Source organism: Urocitellus parryii, chromosome 5 (genome assembly GCF_045843805.1).
Source record: "Urocitellus parryii isolate mUroPar1 chromosome 5, mUroPar1.hap1, whole genome shotgun sequence".
Taxonomy (NCBI): Eukaryota; Metazoa; Chordata; class Mammalia; order Rodentia; family Sciuridae; genus Urocitellus; species Urocitellus parryii.
The window spans coordinates 173,392,072-173,405,716 of NC_135535.1; positions in this window are offsets into that span (position 1 = coordinate 173,392,072).

Below are 13,645 nucleotides of genomic sequence, written 5' to 3' on the forward strand. Positions count from 1 at the left end.
CTTCCAGCCCACTTCGCGAGTGAAATGTCTAGGCTAGGGCCACACCCGGCGGTGAGTCACGGGGTGGGGCCTCGGGGTTGTTTTGAAGCGCTGCACGCAGCCTCCGGGCGGAGCCCGCCCCGCCATGCCCCCTAGGGAGGGGCCTCCCGGGTACTGGGCTGAGCACGTGGACTTGGAGCGCGGGACCCAGTGGTGCCGGGGTCTCTCCTCCCGCTGATGTGCATCAGACCTCCTTTAAATTCTGCATCATCTGGCGAAGGACGAAGGACATTTTCGTCCGGCGGGTGCAGATGGAACTAGGTTTCCCCCAGACCTAGTGCTGCCTTCTCACCCTCCAGCACGTGTCTATACACGCGACCTCAGCCCTGGGTGAGCCCTGCTAATGGGTGACTCACAGTTGCCACAGGATGCGGCCCGGCCCTGGCCCCGAGCTCGGGCTGCGGCTGCCTTCTTCATCCGATGCCCATTACACCTTGGCACGCCACTCCCGAGTTCCCCTTTCCCACTTCCATGATTTTGCACTGTAACTCCGTCCACCCATCATCTATCCTTGCCGCGCGCACACAGAACTTTCCGTTTTAACTAAAAAAACATAAAATAAGTGACTATCCGACACTTCCCAGTTCTGGGAAGATTTGGAGGAAAACGGAGCCTTCCCTTAGCCCGGGAACCGGAGGCCACCCCACCCACCTCCTCCGCGGGGCCTTCCCCTGCCTGCCAGGAGATGGCAGTGTTCTCTTCCTGGCTTCCTCCTTGATCTAGCTGTGGGTGGTTTTGATCTTTGCCATCCTCACCCCAGGGTGGCGCCCAATTCCATGCTCAGGTCCTTGCAGCTAACTGTCCCCAAAAGGAGTACTTTCCAAGTCTGCAAAATGAGCCAAAGGCTGGTTCCCTCCAGCTCAAAGAAAAGTCCCTTCAGGCAACACCAGAATCCCCAGGAGACCCCACCTGTGAAAGGTGACCCCTGATCAGAAGAGATGGCATGGAAACACACCAGGAGGCTGGGTGGTGGGAGGACCAGGAGAGCCCCCAGAATCTTTCTGGTGCGCATCCTTGCCCTGTGTGACTCAAGAATAGATTCCAGTTCTGAGTGATTGCCTTTGGCATAGGTGCAGGACCTAGTTCTGACCTAGGAGAGGTCAGATCAGAGGGAGCCAGGAGGCTTCTAGCCAGGTTTTTGGTGATCATAAGTAAGTAAATAAATGAATAAGACAAGGAAAGGACAGAGCCTCCTCTTCCCCTGGAGAGACAGAGAAAGGGGATGGGGTGGGGTGGGGAGTGTGTCTGTGTGTGTGTATGTTCCATTGTTACCTGCACTCCAATCTGTGTTTTGGGGAGTGGGGGCCAGGGGATTGAACTCAGTGGCACTCTACCACCGAGAAACAGCCCCCACCCTTTTTACATTCTATTTTGATACAAGATCTAGCCAAGTTCTCCAGAATGACATTGAACTTTTGATCCTTCTACCTCAGCCTCCTGAGTTGCTGGGGTTACAGCTGCTTTTTGTTCTTTTTGCTGTTCTGTCTGGAAAACCAATCAACTTTGCTTGAACCATTGGAACACTTACCCTATTTTATGGAATAAAGCATTGCCTCCTTCTAGAATAAAAAATAAAGCCAGGGCTTGGAGATGTGGCTCAGGGGTAGAACATTTGCCAAGCACGTGCAAGACCCTGGGTTCAATCCCCAGCACCACAAAATAAATAAATAAATAAATAAAGCCAATGAAGATCTTCAAAGTAAGTTGTAATTGCATCCTTTAACATTACTAAGTGCTGCATTTGAGGGCGGAAACCTTTCCCTTAAATCTTTGGTCTATGTTCCTTACTCCCTCCTCCTCTTCACAGCAATTTTCAGTCAGTAGGAGGAGCCTTCTTTGTATTTATCTTCATAGTCCAGCAGAAGACACAACCTCAAGCACTTGGCTTTTCAGCTTTGATTCTCATCAGACTCCAGATGGGCAAGGAACCGAGTTTTCTACTTCCACCTCCTCTTCCGATTTTCCTCTTTCTTTCTTTTAATTGTTTTTTTTTCAAGTTTCAAAGAAGACATGTAATATTTACATTCCATTTCCCAACACTCAGTCACACCTTGGTCTTCCTCCTAGATCTGCAGTTGAAGATACTAACAGCTCTATGCTATCCCTTTGGTTGAAATATTTTCTGCTACCCATTGATTGGTTAGAGTTGATTTTTCCAGAAGTTTTCTCAAGCATGAAATGTTCACAGGTGAACAATAAGACTACCAGGATCTGGGATATTTTAATAGCTGGGTGAAGAGTCAGGGAGGGTGTATAATATTCTATTTTATGCATGACATTTTCTATTTTTAAAAAGGCAAAAAGGTTAGAATGTAAAAAGAAGAGATTATGTGAACAATATTCTGAGCTCTTAGATGTTTGGGTGATACTACTGGTCTTGTTAAATAAAGTAGAAGAGGCCATTATTTTGAACTAATCTCCTACGTAGACTGGGCTGAAGATCAAAATGGAGTTGTTAGGTAGGGGTTAGCAATGAGCAGTGAAATACATGGTAAGGTCATATAAGGTCATATATGACTTTAGGGTCTTTTAAACTTTCTAGTTGAAAGGAAAGTGAGGAAATTGGAGACAGGCCAGGCAGATATACATAGGAGAGTTGACAAATAAAGGCCATCTCTCTGTAGATGGAGAGTGGCAACATGGACTTGGGTTTGAGACTCTTATGGGGGAGGCTCAGGGATTAGAGGCTGGTGGGTCCTTATGTGGGCAGTTAAGGGTGGGGGTAGTATGAGGAAATGGGGAGCCTTTCTCAGAAAGGTCCTTGAGTGGAAAAGCAAAACTTTTTCAAAAAATGGCCATCAAGATGCTCAGCAAGAACCTTACATTCCCCCTTTTTTGTTTGTTATTGGGCCCCTTAAGGGACATGGGGGTAGATCAATCTTCTGCATCTTCTTCCTGCTTGGAAGGGGAGGTGTCTGCATCCTTGTTAGGGGCTCAAGGTGTTATTGAGGCACTGGTGATGGTCAGACCCAGTGATGCTGACTCTGGATGTCCCAAATTTGGTGAGGGGTTGGAAGTCCTGTAGCAGAAGCTGGTTCATGGTTTGGTTAGAGATCCTTTGAATCTGGTCTTGAGTAACTTTAATGATGCATGGGTTAAGCAATAGCCAAAGGCCTATGACAAGGAGAGGTCAGAAAAGGAAGTGCCCATGGAGAAGGGGGTTATTTAACTGCGTTCTTTAGTTCCAATGGCAGTGGGAAGCTTTGAGACCTGAAGGAGATTGGAGATGAAGGGGGCATTAGTAATTGAAGTTCCCTTGGTGGTAAGGAATCCTCCCTCCTTCCAAATAGCAGAGTGGGAGAGAAGTGTGTGCAAAGTGTATTTAGAGTCAGTGTAGACACTGAGGGAGGCTCCCTTTGCCAAAGTGAAGGCTCTTCTGAGGGCAACAAGTTCAGCCTGCTGATTGCATGTATCATTGGGTAGGGGAGCTGCTTCCACAACTGAGGTTGGAGAGACTACAGCATACCCTGCCCCAGGAACTCCCTCCTGAAGGAAGGAGGAGCCATCTGTGGACCAAGTGTATGTTGCCTGGAGCAAGGCGCCTCCCTGTATATGGGAGGGACTGGAAGAAGCTCCTCCAGAGTTTCAATGCATGAATGGGTAAGAGGAGAAGAGGTGGAAGTGTCCACATTGACATGAGATTGACTTGTAGATGAAGCCTTCCTAAATAGGATGGCCACCATGACAGTTCTGGAGAGGACCAACTAAGTCAAATACTCCACCACCCCACAGGAAGGAGTTGAACCACTTGATTGGAGCAAGTTGCTGAAGGAGGACCCCAATTTTCAAGCCAACCATAAAACAGTACTAAATTTGGAGACAGCATTGGCTCTTTTCTGGTTCTCTGCTCTGGGATGGCGCTCTCTCTCTCTCTCTCTCTCTCTCTCTCTCTCTCTCTCTCTCTCTCTCTCTCTCCCCATCTTTGGTCGAACCTCATTCGGCTTTTACTTTCCTTTCACCTCACTTTCTCTTTACTTTCACTGATAATAAAGTTCTCTGCCATGGCTTTTGGTGTCTGACTTTAAAGTTTCTTTTGTCAGAACCCAAGAACCAAGGTTTGGAGTTTCAGCTCCCTGCTTTCCTGTGACAGGAAGCTTCATGCTGAAGTTCCAAGTCACCAAGCTGACACTCAGTGGATTGTCTGACCTGCCCAGTAATCAGGATTAGAGAGACTGCCAAATTACCAAAGAGGCCAGTTTCAATTGGCATGATGATGAAGGTGCCTCAGCCTTAATCCTCCCACAAAAAGGCAACCTGAAATAATCTGATGTTAACCAATTATTTTTGTATTGTTCTATGTCCTGTTCAATCCTGGCAAGGAAAGTTAACTTTGAAATGACCAATCTGGTTTTTGCTCTTTGTTTCTTTCTTCAAGTCCTTTTCTGTCTATAAAATGAAAACTCCTGGGCTCAGCTCATGAGAGCATTCATATTTTCTGAAATAGTGTTACTCTATTCTAGAAGAGACAATAAAGCCAATTCAGATCATTTAGATGAGTTGTTGTAATTTTGTTCTTGACAATCTATAGCTTTTCTACATCATCCCTGTCTGGGTTAGAAATCTCTGGCTCACAGATGTATTCTTGAGTCTTGGGAGGGTTGGAACTCTGCCTTCTGGTGCAGGAGGGTTAGAGTAGGCACTAGCTAGAGCAAAGAAGGTAGGGAAAGGAAGTTCAGGCTGTGTCCCTGGGTGGCACCCAACTGGCCATTACACTTCCCAGGACTGCTTTCCTGTGGTCAGACAGCTCCCTGTTCATCTGGAGAAAATGGATACAATCTATGCTGGGGAAATTGCCAAATGGTGAAATTGACAGAGGTGCACTTAACTGAGGCAGGAAATGGCTGTAACCTCCCCAAATGCATAATCCATGGGGTGGGAAGATGCCAAGTAGGCCATAAAAGCCCAGGATGAAGAAACAAGAGCTTGGCATGTTCTGCTCTCTTGGCACAGCCTGCTACACGTTCTCTGAAGCATACTTTCATTTCACTAAATAAGCCCTTTATGCCTCTTCTGTCTGTGTCTCAACTGAAATCTTTCTTTTGGAAAGTGGAGAACTGAGTAACATCATCTGGTCACATATAGTTCAGCAGTTCAAGTAGTAGTTCTAGTTTTAGTATTTTAAGGATTCTCCATAGTATTTTTCATAATGGCAGTACATTACGCCACGGTGTTCAAGGGTTCCCATTTCTTCCTGTTCTTACCAACACTTAGTCTCTTGATTTGAAAAAAGAAAACCCGTTATTTTAAGTGGAAGATGTGAGATGCTATCTCCTTGTGGTTTTAATTTGCATTTCTCTGATGATGAATGACATTGAGTGTCTTTTCATATATGTACTTAACTCTCTTTTAAAATATTAACTATGTGCCATTGCCAGGCTTTCTTCTTTGGTAATTCCAAATATGGGTAGGGGGATCTTTCCTACTTTGTTTGCATACGTAGCATTTTCTCCCAAACACGTTGCATTTCCTTAATGATTCCTTTTTTCTTTGATTTTAATGTTTTTCCTTAAATACCTACTGTGTTACCCACTTTCTTATGCTTTTTATCTGAAAAGGTTCTTCCTCCCTCCCTCCCTCCCTCCTTCTCTTCCTTCCTCCCTTCATCTCTTTCTTTTTTGTGGTACTGGGGAATGAAGGTGGGAATGCTCTACGTTTGCAGCCCTTTTTATTTGTATTTTAAGGGAGAGTCTCACTAGATTTCTGAGGCTGAACTTGAATTTGCCACCCTCCTGCTTCTGCCTCTGGAATATCTGAGATTACAGGCATGCACTACCATGCCCAGCATGTCTTATCTGTTTTTCTTCTATTTTTATCACAAATTATGTATGTCCTGCTACTCCTGTTGTCTGGCCATCTCATCTCAGAATTCTAATATTTCTGAATTCATATTTCCATCATAACTACTATTGTTTATAAAGGGTCTTCAGTTCTTTTAAAAATTCATGTGTCTTTCTGAAGTAAACTTTTCTAGTAAGATTTTCAGGGTTTTTTTTATTATTATTTGTTTGTTTGTACTGGGGATTGAATTTAGGGATGCCTTACTACTGAGCTGCATCCCAGCCATTTTCATTTTTTATTTTGAGAGATGGGGTCTCCCCAACTTTCTTGGGGCTTCACTAAGTTGCCTAGGTTGGCTTCAAACTTGTGATCCTCTTGCCTCAGCCTTTCAAAATGCTGGGATTATAAGCCTGTTGCCACCATGCCCTGCTTGGTAGGATTTCTTCATGTACAATGTAGCTTTTGGTTTCCCTTCTCATATTTAAAAGCAGTAAGTATTGAGCCAGCCAGGCATGGTGTAACCTGTATTCCCAGCTACCCTGGAGGCTCAGCAGGAAGATCAAAATTCTAGGATTTTGAGGCGAGTCATGCAGCATTGTGAGACCCCGTCTCAAAGAATACAAATATAAAATGAAAGCATGGCTGGGTGCCATGGCCAGTGGCACACGCCTGTACTCCCAGCAACTCGGGAGGCTGAGGCAGGAGAATCATGAGTTCAAAGCCAGCCTCAGCAACTTAGGTCCTATCTCTAAATAAAATATAAAAAGGCACTGGGGATATGGCTCACTGGTGAAGTACCACTGGGTTCAATCCCTGTTAAAAAAAAAACAAAGGAAAAAAAAAACATAAACAAAAGAAAACAAAAATAAGAAAAATTAAAGAATGTTTTTTTGAAATGAAGTTCAAAAATTCATATCTATGGAGTGCTATCCTTGTTGCAATAAATAAAGAGGTCGTAAAAAATATATACAGGTCTGCTTATTTCAAAAGCTAAAGAGATTGGTGACCTCTCTTCGGGTTACAGTTTAAGACTTCGTGAAGTTCTGCTTGTGGTTAAATCATGTGTGTCAGTTCTGAAGGGCAGCTGATGACTCCCCAATCTTCTCACTATTGTACCCCAGTGATATTTACCCAAGCCTGGCCACGGCACTCTTCACTCTGGTCTTAATAATCCTACCCCCAGTTTTGTAGCCCACTACCCATTTGTGTCCCAATAAACAAATGTTTGTGGTGTGATTGTGGCTGTTGAACTGCTGGCATATTTGGCTCACACAGCCTTCCATGAAGAGAAGGGGCACATGTGTGGCCTCTGGGGTAAATGTCACTGGATGGGATTCCTTGGAAAGCCCTTTTTGTCATTTGAGAATGGTTCAGTGACAGCTGATGAAGACTAAACCAGGACAGTGGTTGAAGGGGACACTCTTCAAAAGAATCTGAGGAAGAATTTTTCTTCTGTACCCCCTCCCTTCTCAACTTAAGGGTCCCAAATGCTAAAGGGTTAGTGGATTTTCAGAGAAGCAGGAAATAGAGGAGACAATGGAAGGGAGAGATCTCCTTTAGGCACCTGCAAGGTCTGCAGATGCCCCAGTTTCTGAGTTTCTTAGCACTACTCAGGCCAGACTGCACCCCTTGGGAGCTCACATATACAAAGACCGTTTACTCCTCTTACTATCTGCCTTTTCCCTGGATTAGAGGCTGTCAAAAAAAATGACATTGACAAGTCCATGCTGTCTGTCTTGTTTCACTGAATTCATTTGTTTGCAGTCATAGGCATGTTGTTTATTTAGTTTTAAGTACATACCAATGAAATGTTGCATTCATTTTAATCCTTTAACAAGATCACATAGTTATGAAGCCAAAGTCTTTACAGGAAGATTAGAATACAGAGTTCTGTTTCCTCTCAGATTAACATAGATATCGTGAATATTTGATTTGTAATATATATATATATCATTATGTTTGCTATTTAGGTGCTCTTGCTGAGGTCTAAATTAGTATGCTTATTGAATTCCCCCTAAGTGGCCTTTTACCCAGCATGTTTACATTTAGAATCATCTTTCATGATAAAGTCAGTTATCAAATAGGAAAACTGAAAGAGGAAGAGAGCAAGCGAGCAATAGAAATAGATATTGTGGCCTACAGTGGGGCACGTAGAGAAGAGGTGGAAAGAAGGGGCAAATGGGAACAGGGTACCAGAGATAAGAAATGACACTTCTCTGAGCATATCTTTGTTTGTTGGTTGGTTGGTTTTTGGAAGTTCTGACTTATAAAATCATAGTAGTGTTGTCATTCCCCCAAATAAACAGAACCAATTAGAATGTGAGGTAGGGCATACCCAAATGGAGTACAAACCCTAACAAATCAACTTCATTCTACTATAAATGGAGGGAAGGGGGGAGAAAACACAGTGATGCAGGGAAAGAGCATTGGCTGTATTCCATAGGTCTAAAGTCAAAAAGCATTATGTATAAATTTGGTCATGTAGTCAGAAAAAAATGGCATTTATCATTGAATAGTGGGTGAGCAATTCTGGAATAACTTTCCAGTATTTCCTCTGTTTGCTGAGAGTACCTAGACATGATGACTCCTGGGAACAATGAATATGTCTAGCAGTCCTATACTGGTGACCAAGGACCATTTTCTAATAAAAGGGATCAGGACTCCAAGAAGAAGTGTTTTTGTTTTGTTTTATGCTAGGAATTGAACCCAGGGCCTCCTGCATATTAAGCATGTTTTTCAAAGATAAGTAGTTGAGGGTTGGGCCAGGGCAGAGGAAATGCAAGAAGAACCTCAAACAACTTGTAGTGTCATTAAGGCAGGAAACAGTAAAACAAAGGAACAAATAACATATATTTATTATTATTTTTAAACTGTTGCTGAGTTGGGGATTGAACCCAGGGCCTTGCACATGCTATATAAGCTATATTCTCAGCCAAATAAATAATTTTTGAAAGGTTGATGCTTGTTGAAAGAATATGAGCAACCCTTTAGAACCAGAGTTGAAATATTTTGGGCAAAAAAAGTCCACAATGATAGTATTTGTTTCAGTCAGCGTTCCATTGTTATGACAAATACTTGAGACAATTACCTTATAAGGAAAAAAGGTTTACTTTGCCTCACAGTTTTAGAGGGTGCAGTCCATGATTGCTTTTAGGCCTGTGATGGGAATTCTGGATGGCAGTGGCAGGGGGCACATGGCAGATCAAAACCAACCACCTAAGGCCAGGAAGCAAAAGTGAGAAAGAGAAATGGGTCAGTGTCCCATAGTCCTCTTCAAGGCCATGCCTCCAATGACGTGTAGACCTCTTATAAGACCCAGTGTCTTACAAGCTCCACTCCCTCCCCATAGTGCCACCCTGGGGACAAAGGCCACCTGACAGTGGAGGACACTCATCCAAACCATAGCAGTACTGGATTATAATCCACAAAATAAAATAAATATTTATGAATCCAAACTAATATAAACAGGGAGTGGGTTGAATAAATATGAAGAAGGAGCAGCTCTTACAGCAGAATTCCAACTTGTTAATGTGGAAGGGCAGAGAGCAAAAGTGAATGACCAGGCTGGGGCTGGGGCTCAGCAGTAGAGCTCTCGTCTAGCACATGCAAGACGCTGGGTTCAATCCTAAGGAACACGTAAAAAATAAATAAATAAAATGAAGGTATTGTGTCCAAGTACAACTAATATATATATCTAATATATATATATTAGAGAGAGAGAGAGAATATGACCACTAGAAAATTAACAGAAATAATCACTGCAAATTAAGATTCATTGATGGTTTTTAACCTTATTGTTCAAAATTTGAGGTACAGCAAATGGGTTTTAAGGAGGGTGTCCAGACTGCTCAGTGTCAATTTCTAGCCCTCTGATTGGGTCCTCTGATTGGCACCAGGAGCCTGCTTGTCTCATGGATGTATGTAGTCGTTATGCTGGGCACGTCTTCCCTTGGTGAGTAAAAAGCCAAGTGTCCAGCATCTGTGGCAGGGAGGGGTCAGTGTGCACAGGATCTGTGGGCACAGCAAATACTATGAGCTCAAATTCATGAACCAGAAGTAGGAGGAGGCCTAGGCAGAATGGACCATCACAAAACTTTGATGTTTGTGAAAGCTATAGCCCAAACCACACCACAAAATGTTGTGCTTAGCCAGGTACTGCATTCTATGCCTATAATCCAAGGGACTTGGTGGACAAGGCAGGAGAATTGCAAGTTCAAATCCAGACTCAGCCATTTAGTAGGACCCTTAGCACTTTAGTTAGCCCCTGTCTCAAAATAAAACATAGAAAGGGCTGGGGATGTGGCTCACTGGTTAAGCACTTCTGGGTTCAATCCCTCTATCCAAAAAATAAACAAACAAATGAAAGTTATGCTTCAGACATTTGGGAGACCCTCACATATTTGAAAACATAAAATAAACATTAAAAATGGAACCGGTTATAACTAAGTTGCAAAATTGCTATTAGAAAAATTGGCTCTCTTTCACGTGATGATTTAGCCTGCGGTTTCTTTGCCAGGGGTAAGCTGGTGAGCTCCTGAGAGGGGATCTCTGACAAGCACACTAGCTGGGGCTTGTGGGGTGGGGTCTGGAAGCGGGTGGGTATCACTTCTCAGGGGAGGGGCAGAGAGGACCACTATGGAGGTGAGAGTCACACACAACCTCCAAGGAATCAGAAAAGGGGTTTGGTGGGTCCGGGGAGCATCCTCATGTGTCCTCTGCCCCATTCCCATCAGCTTCCCTGGCTCCCCGACCTCCACCACCCTCGCCCTGGGTGGCCTCTGGAGCTGGAACAAGGGCAGCACAGGGTCATCTGGACCTGCTTAAGCCCCACAGTCCCCACCTCATGGTTCTTCCCAGGTCCCTGGGTCAGAGGTATCTAATTGGATAACTTGCAAGTGGAGAATTATTGTAATCCTTTTGTTAACAAGGCCTCTTTCAAAATATTTAAGCCTTGATCCACCTCTGCCCAAGGGAGGTGGCAGTGATACGTGTGGGGCTGTGGCCTCAGGATCCTGAGGTGCTGCTGCCCACAGCAATCGACCCACCCCAGGGAGGCTGGTCTTAGCTCTGAGCTCTCCCAGCAACTTGGCCTGTGCCATGTGTGATGTGTAAGGGGCAGTAAAGCTGCTTTCTGTGGAACTCCACTAGGTCCAGAGAACCTCCTGGGTCTACTCTAGGACCTGGAATGTGACCTTCTGACCTTGCAGAACCTCCCCTACAGACTGATCCCCCAAGTGCAGACAGGCCAGGATTCTTCCACATGTTGGCTGCTCCAGTACTGGGCCACTCAGAATCCCGAGTGAATGATAATCAACTGACTTGAAAGTCAGAGTGACTACCAAGCTCAAGGCTGTGACCTCCTGTGTTTTGCAGAGCCAAGGTCCTTAAGAATGGAAAGGGTATTGGTGACTACTACTTATTTTAAAAATATTTTTTAGTTGTTGATGGACCTTTGTTGTTATTTGTTTCTATGTGGTGCTGAGAATTGAGCTCCGTGCCTCACACATGCTAGGCTAGTGCTGTATCAGTGAGCTACAACCTCAGCCAGCCCACCATTGTTGTGTGCCTGACCTCAGGGGATGCCTGAATCCCTACATCCATAAAAACTCCAAAATCCTAACTAGGCCACACTGGGAACCTTAATTAGCAGACGAGGAATCCTGGACATTTTCACGAGCTACATAGGAGTGTCTGAGCTTGTAGGACAGTTGTCTCTGAGTGCTATCCTCCCCTAGAGAACCCAGGCCCCTGCCCAAGCTGACTTCTCCTCCCCAGCTTCAGAACTGACCCCTGTCCTTCTGCTGCACAGGGTTGCTAGGACATGGGTGGGGGGCACTGTGGGGTGTCTCACTGCAAGAGGTGCTTGACCAGCACTGGCATGCCCCACCCAGCCTCTTCCTCTTGCTGCCCTCTCCAGTGACTCATCTGCCCAGCTTCCTACAGGTCAGGTGAGGGTTTGGTGCTTAGTGAGACATCAGAGGCCTGTATAAAAGCACACTGGTTCAGTCCCCAGCATCCGTCTGTCACTGCCTGCTGTTGCACAATGCTGGGACTCCTGGGGCAAATAGCGGCTGACAACCTGGCCCGTCGCACTGAAAAGGACACTGAGGAAGGCGGTAAGAACCTAGAGCTTCTTTCCCCCTGTGTGGGGTCAGGGCAGGCTTGACTGGGCCTGTCCCAAGCTGATCCCACGAATCAGGCCAGGCCTTGAGGCCCACTGAGGGCCCATTGGGAACCCTGGCCTATCACCCCACCAGGAAAGATGGAGCTATGGGGTGCAGATGCTGGGGAGGGCAGTTTAGGGTGGAGCCCTCAGAGCCTCACTGCCCCAAGCAGCCCTCTCTACCTGTGGAGCCTAATCCAGGATCCATGGTAGAAGGGAAGCCAGGCCAGATGAGGCTCCTGGGGACAGGGTAGGAACACAGGTGCTGGGTGGGCAGCTGGCAGTTTGGATCTTTTTCTCTGAAGACCTTGGAGACCTTTTTTGTCACAACTGCCTGTTCTCAGTCCCTGCCAGACTGAGGAGCATGGAGGGCCTTGTGTCCTCATCGGGCTTCCTCAGCTCCCTTTCAGCAGCCAGGCCCTTCTGTGCCAGCCTGAATTGGTTGGGGGTGGCATCCTGGAGCTCCATCCTGGGTGTCCAGAGGTGCTGGGAAGGGAAGCAGGCTTGCATGGTGACTTTGTCTCTGAATTTGTCTGAACTGGTCTCCTTTTATCAGTTGATGCTGTGGCGGAAGCGGTGAAGAACGTGGTGGAGAACACCACTGAGGATGCAGAGAAAGGTACTGAGGGCTAGGGTTCGGGGGTGGGGCAGAGGCAAAGAGGGAAGGAGAGAAGGAAGGAAAGGAAGGAAAGAGAAAAATAAAGAGAGACAGGGGGAAGGAGAGAAGGACAGAAGGAAGGGCTGGGAATGTAGCTCAGGGTTAGAGAGCTTACCTAGCCTGCATGAGGTCTGGGATTCAATTTTCAGTACTGAGCATGAAAATAAAAAAAGAACAAGTCCAGCATATAGAGGCATATACCTACCATCCCAGCAACTGAGACTGAAGCAAGATGATTGTGAATTTGAGGCTAGCATAGGCAACTTAGGGAGATTCTGTCTCAAAATAAAAGTAAAAAGGGTTGAAGATGTAGCTCAGCAGTAGAATCTCCCCAGGGTTCAATTCCTATTTCTGTAAGAAAAAGAAAAGAAGTTCAAGAGATGCAGGAAGAGGAGAAGAAAGTATTGATAAGTGGGGCCAAAGGATTCTTTGCCCCACCAGGTCAGAACCCGCCCCCCACTCACCCCTATCCCCAGTGTTGCATCCTTTCCATTGGTGTGCAATTATCTGTGGATGCAATTGTCAGTTCAGACTAATCCTCCTGTTAAGGTTCCATCCACGTAGTCCTCTTTGAGGAATATGAACACAAGGTCACAAAAGATTATGTGGCAGCACACTAGGACAAAACATTGAAAATATAAAATGATAAGCCCCGTGCTGTGGTGCTCATCTGTATTCCCAGCCACTTGGGAAGCTGAGGCAGAAGGAGTGTAAATCCAAGACCAGCCTGGGAAACTTGGTGAGACTGTCTCAAAATAAAATAAACAGGATTGGGGGTGTAGTTCAGTGGTAGGGCACTTGCCTAGCATGCATTAAGCCCTGGGTGCAATCCACAGTACCACATACACACAAAAGCCACAGACGGAGGCAAAATATTTATAATAGAAGTGATAATCTGATCTAACAATCCAATATAAAAAAGAACAAAAGATATATACACAAAAATAAAAATAAGTAGCCAGTGAATCCATGAGCAGATACTCAGTCTCATTCATAACTGAAGAAAG